The sequence below is a fragment of the Halichoerus grypus genome, chromosome 12 (genome assembly GCF_964656455.1).
Source record: "Halichoerus grypus chromosome 12, mHalGry1.hap1.1, whole genome shotgun sequence".
Taxonomy (NCBI): Eukaryota; Metazoa; Chordata; class Mammalia; order Carnivora; family Phocidae; genus Halichoerus; species Halichoerus grypus.
In genome coordinates, this window is record NC_135723.1 from 1,562,188 (window position 1) to 1,568,625 (window position 6,438).

Consider the following 6,438-nt stretch of genomic DNA (forward strand, 5'->3'; position numbering starts at 1 on the left):
CCTCCCTCCTCCCCCCTCCCCCTTTCTTTCTGCTCTCCTCCCCCTCCTCCCCCTCCTGGGGGAGCAGAGTGCTGTCATAAGGGGAGCTAGGGCAATTCACAGTCGCTCACACCCGTTCCCCAGGCTGGGCCAGCGGCAGTCCTTGCTCTACCGATGACCCCACTTGAAGGCCATGGGACTGGCACCCATGTTAGGGAGCAGGGTGAGCACTGGTGCTCAGGATGGTAACCAGCACAACCAGAGAGGCTGTCGGTGCGCCTCCCCCAGGCAGGCCTCCAGGTCAGAATGTGAACTCCTCAAGTTTTTACAACGTGTAGCTAAGTTGTTGTCCAGAAAGTTTGTATCCATTTCCATTCTTGCCACTTAGCCTAGCGAGCCGTGCATCTCTGCTCCCAGGAAAACAGCGCGGATCCACCAGAGACACACTCGCGTGCAACTCGTCAGGTATGACGTCAACAAGTGTCCACTAGTTTATTTACCTTGTGCTTCTTTTATTACTGGGAATTTGATTTTTTTTTCTTTTTCTTTTCTTTCTTTCTTTCTCTTCTCTTCTCTTTTGCTGTTGTTTTGAGTTGTTACTGTGGCTCATTTCTTCTCCTTCAATGCTTTGCCCATTTATAATATTTGTTCAATTGCCTCTGAGAACATTTTTCAATCATGAGCATCAAAGAGCTGTTTCTTTAAGAGTAGCAATACTTTTAGATCGTTTATATTTTAATTGCTTTTTAAAATGATACTGTTTCTTATTTCACATTATTCTAACATGTGTAGTCTTTCTCAGGCAGGTCTTCTTCTGCCTTAAAAATGACTCCATGTTCTTAAAAAATGTTTTTGTTTGAATGTTTTCCTGTTAAATTTTAATCATAAACAAATGCATTGTTTCAGTTATGAGTATGACAATTAGCTCGCCAGTTTTCTATCCTTTCCTTCTATGTTTGTAACAATGCCTTACTCTTACAGTAACATTGTTAAACAAGAACTAGTGTGTTTCCTCAAAATCACTTCTTTTTCCCATTTATCTGCCTCTCTGTTGTGCTGTCTGTGGCCGTCTTTTAGTTATAATTTTATAATGCACCTTATCACCTAAAATGGTAAGCTCACCATTGACTTTTTTATTAAAGATTTTTTTTTATTTGAGAGAGAGAGAACAGGAGTGGGGGTGGGGGGACAGCGGCAGAGGGAGAAAGAGGCTCCCCACTGAGCAGGGAGCCCAACCTGGGGCTCGGTCCCAGGATCCCAGGATCATAACCCGAGCTGAAGGCAGATGCTTAACAGACTGAGGCACCCAGGTACCCCATCACCACTGATTTTTAAAAATATTTTCAAGGATACTTTTAGATTTTTTCCACCAGACGAATGTTATCATCATGTTACATAATTATACATTCCATCAGAATTCCACTGTGGTTATAATGGATAATTTGGGGAGTGTTAAAATATTTTTAATGAAAAAAATTATAGCTTATCATCATTTATGCACATGGCCTTTTTTGTGTTATTTTCCTACACTTGTATCCTAATGGACCCAGTATTTGTCCCTATTATAATTGAGCTCATATCTTCCCCTATGTAATAGCAACTTGGATGTAGATTTTATAGCAGCATCCTAAATGCCTATAAAGCTGCCCCCCACCTTCGGAACTAAGAGCATCTCAGCCCTGTCCCCTGAATCCCCTACAGGAACAACGACGATTGTGAATTTTGTGCATCTTGCAGTCATCCCTCCCAGGTGTAATAGTAACTATCATATGTAAGTGTTCCATAAATATCAGCTATTATTAGCCATAAACATTATCTTTAAGTCTTTAAGTAATCAGCCTCATCTATGTTAAAAAGAAAATCTTATTTGTCCAGTTCTCCAAAAATCAAGACATCTTTAGATGGTTTCTGTACCAAATGTCCTCATTTTTGATCAGCAGGCCATCTTTTAAAGAACCATCCCATACCCAATCTATCTCTTGTATCCAGAGGTAGTTATGTCCAGTCAGACTTCCCTACACAGTAATGTGAATCACTGGAGAGGTAGCAGGAGATAAGAAACGCTCAATTCATATGGCTGAGCTCCATAAAGATGCATCTCGATCAACGTTACCCCAGTTCCTGTCCTTCCTGAGATCTGCTGTTCAGGTTGTCCTTCAAGTCTATCCTTCCAATAATTCTCTTTTTCCTGTTTAAAACAGCCAGAACTTGTGTATCTTACAAAGAACCCAATCTGATACAGTTATGTAATATGAAATCACTCTACAAAAAGGAGGGTTCACAAACACAATTGTCAAAAATCAAACTGAACATTATTAAAACGAGAAGATTTTACTGTTTGTCAAGTACTAGAAAATGGCATCATATTATATGTTATACACCATGACTTTCTTTTTCATGTTTCATGTTTCGATCACAAGCTGTGTTAGTGCTGACGACGGCTGCAGTTCATTCATTTTCATTGCTTATAATATTTTGTTGGGTGTAAGACCTCAGTTTAATTCAGCAGTTTTCCACGGATGGCTATTGGAGTTGTTTCCATTACTTCAGTCATGAAGAAATTATGCTTTTAATTGCATGACACCTGGCATGGACTTAAAAGACCAGCGAAAAATAAATAAATAAATAAATAAATAAATAAATAAATAAATAAATATAAAAAGGAGGAAAATGAGTTAGATGAAACCCAGGTGGCCAGATGGAGGACCGTTGAATCCGGCTGAAGAATGTGTGGGGGGTGGTGTGCTATTCTGCGTGTTTCTGGGTCATTTAAAAACTTTAAAATTGGCAATTTGGAAAAAATAGAATTGAAAACTACTACCTTGAATTTGTTTACAAGACACTGGTAGACAAGAGCTTTATTCCTCCAGCAGCCGGATTTAGGAGCAGAATCGCCGAGTCCAAAGCCTCTGGCTGGAAGCACTGATGCCGGTTGTCTCCAGTGACACAGAAATTCCTTAGATCCTGGTGCACCCCAACACCCGGTATTATTTAACTGTTTTTTTTTATTATTATGTTATGTTAATCACCATACATTAAAACCTTAGTTTTTTTATTTCTATTTTTTATTATCATGTTATGTTAATCACCATACATGACATCATTAGTTTTTGATGTAGTGTTCCAGGATTCATTGTTTGTGCATAACATCCAGTGCTCCATTCAGAACGTGCCCTCTTTAATACCCATCACCAGGCTAACCCATCCTCCCACCAGCCCTCTAGAACCCTCAGTTTGTTTTTCAAAGTCCATAGTCTCTCATGGTTCGTCTCCCCCTCCGATTTCCCCCCCTTCATTCTTCCCCTCCTGCTACATTCTTCTTCTTCTTCTTTTTTTTCTTAACATATATTGCATTATGTTTCAGAGGTACAGATCTGTGATTCAACAGTCTTGCACAATTCACAGCGCTCACCATAGCACACACCCTCCCCAATGTCTATCACCCAGCTGCCCCATCCCTCCCACCCCCCACCACTCCAGCAACCCTCAGTTTGTTTCCTGAGATTAAGAATTCCTCATATCAGTGAGGTCATATGATACATGTCTTTCTCTGATTGACTTATTTCGCTCAGCATAACACCCTCCAGTTCCATCCACATCGTTGCAAATGGCAAGATTTCATTCCTTTTGATGGCTGCATAACATTCCATTGTATATATATACCACATCTTCTTTATCCATTCATCTGTCGATGGACATCTTGGCTCTTTTCACAGTTTGGCTATTGTGGACATTGCTGCTATAAACATCAGGGTGCACATACCCCTTCGGATCCCTACATTTGTATCTTTGGGATAAATACTCAGTAGTGCAATTGCTGGATCATATGGTAGCTCTATTTTCAACTTTTTGAGGAACCTCCATACCATTTAACTATTTTTAAAAATCTGAATTTCTTTTCATATGTTTCTGTCCCGTTTATATTCCTTGTGGAAAATCCTTATTCCTATATTTTGCAAATTTTAAAAACAAGGTTATTTGTGTTCTTCTTCCTTTCTTGCTAATTAGGAGTTCTGGTTTCTGTTTTTGTCTTTTAATATATTTTGTATGTGAAATTTTGGTGCTTTTTTCTTTTATTCTCTTTTTACTTGCCTCTCAGTGTTTTCTGATGAACAAATGTTCTTAATTTGAATATAGTTGAATCAATCTTTTTATTCTTAGCAATTTTTGTGTATTATTTTATAAATCATTCCTTGATTTATGGTCCATAAAGATATCCTCCCATATATCTTTCTAAATGTTTCAGAGTTAAAAAAAAAAAAGTGTTTCAGAGTTTTGCATTTTGCACTTAAATCATTTGAGTCCAACTAAATTTGTATGTTATTATTTTTTGGCAGGAATTCACTTTTCTTTTGTTCCATGTGGATAACATGCTTAGAACACTTTTTTCCCCCCCTTGGCCAGTGTGCCTCCTTCTCCCAGCCTGCAAAGTGGAAATGATGCTGTGAGTGTCTATGTTAGACCATCAGGTGGGCGAGGAGGTCCGTCAGAAAAGCCACCATTAAGGACAGAAGGAGCCTACACTACTAATGAGCATCAAGCCTCCAGCTGAGACATCCGACAGACTTACTCTGTTGGAGAGGAAAATTAAAACTAATTCAATTCATTAACCTCTGATGAATTTGTATTAAAATTTAACAATTAAATATAAACCCTAAAATAGAGTTCCATGTGTATTCACATCTTCCCCCCATTTACTCCTAACTCAGTTTTTCATTTGTGTAGAGTTAAATTTAATTACTAATATGTGGTATTGATTCTGGTAATGATTTTCATCAAATGCATTTTTATATTCATGGACAAGAATGAGGCAGTAAATGTATGGGACCCTTGCTTTGAAATTTTAGAATCCCCTGCCTCCTCCGGCTGACAGTGTTCTGGGAGGATCTTTCATCACACTTACTGTGACTGACTCTCTCCATCCTCCCATGAAAGACCTCTGTTCAAGACCTTCAAAGTATATGAAGCAAAAGTGGATACAGCTAAGAATAGAGAGAAACAAAATCAAAATGATGTTTGGGGATTTTAACACTCTACTCTCAACCATTGATACAATGAATAGACAGAAAATTAGCCAAGATATAGAACTGATTGCCACCAAGAGCCAGCAGGATTGGATGGACGTGCAGAGAACATTCTACTCAGAATCAGCAGGAAACACACTCTTTTCAAGCCTGCATGGCAAATTGGCCAACACAGACCAAATCCTGGTCATGAAAGACGACAACAACAATAAATTTAAAAGAACTGAGACCACACAGGGCGTGCTTTCTCACCACGGTGGAATCAAACTCTGGAAGTCAACAGCGAAATACCCAAGCAACTTGGAAAATAAATTATACACTTCTTGTGTATAAATTACAACCCTTGGGTCAAAAGGAAGTCTCAAAGGAAATTAAAAAATATGTAGAACTGAGTGTAAATGAATAAAACACATCAAGACTTGTGGGATGAGGGGATGCTAGTCCAGACAGGACAGCGTAGACCTACTTCCCCTGCACGTCCGGCTCTGCAGGACTAGAAACCCTACAAAAGGCACAACTGCAGACAAAGGGGGACTCTGCGAGGTCCTGAGAAAGACGACAGCTGGTGTGGGGCCCCAGGACTGGAGGACAAACCCAACAGCAGATGGTCTGTGTCCCCTTACCCAGACCAGGAAGACCAAGAATAACTTGGCATTTTCTGCCCCCCCTCACCACAACAAAGGACTGCCCTGGAACATTGTTCCTTGTGGATGGAATCCGCACCCCTCACACCCCATGAGGACAGTCTGATGCCGTGGAGAGGGGTCGATTGGGAGCCTCACCAGAAATAAGTGGCCAGAGAAGGTACTCCCCTTCCCCACTGGGCCTGACATTTCTGGGCCAAGAGATACTGAGGTGGGCCGGTAGGACCTACCTAGAGCAAGTACCCCATCCTGGAAGCCTCTTTGTCTCCACAGACCTGGGGCCCCTCTCCCTGACCAGAACACCCAGTCAAGCAGGTGGAACCAGGAAAAGGCCCACAGCCACAACAAGCAGACAACCTGAGAAACCTCTTTCCAATGTCCTTACACACCCAATCCCACTCAAAGACACCTCCCAGCCCTCCCCAGCTGAAAGACATCAGACACTCAGCCTGGGGAAGCCCTTTGTGCTTCCACAGGTAACAACAGCAAGGATGAGTGGGAGGTGCGGGGCCACCTGGTTAATGTATCAAGCCGAAATGACACAGGAACTCTGAAAAGCAAACTTCCAATGGAACCGGATCCCACAAATGCAGACCAAGTACCCCCCTCCCCTAAATCTAAGAAAAGGGGACTTCCTGCCGAGATGAAAGGTCCTGTAGAACCTGGAGTCTCCTAACATTGTAGGCCAAATGACTAGGATGCAGCAGAAAGTCACCCATCACCCCAAGGACCAAAGAAATCACACCTTGAATGAAAAAAGACACTCAGTTGAGGCCAAGACAAATCAGATG

General features: G+C 41.1%; 1 long non-coding RNA gene across 2 annotated transcripts; it reads left to right on the forward strand.

Moving 5' to 3' along the window:
• The first annotated feature begins 303 nt into the window (after positions 1-303).
• On the forward strand, positions 304-4,630 carry LOC118519336 (uncharacterized). Of its 2 annotated transcripts, none has more exons than XR_004909112.2 (3): positions 304-444; positions 2,850-2,963; positions 4,317-4,630. It is a non-coding gene; the product is annotated as an uncharacterized LOC118519336 (long non-coding RNA). The 2 variants fall into 2 exon arrangements; XR_004909113.2 differs by having other exon boundaries at positions 2,853-2,963.
• The last annotated feature ends 1,808 nt before the right edge of the window (positions 4,631-6,438 follow it).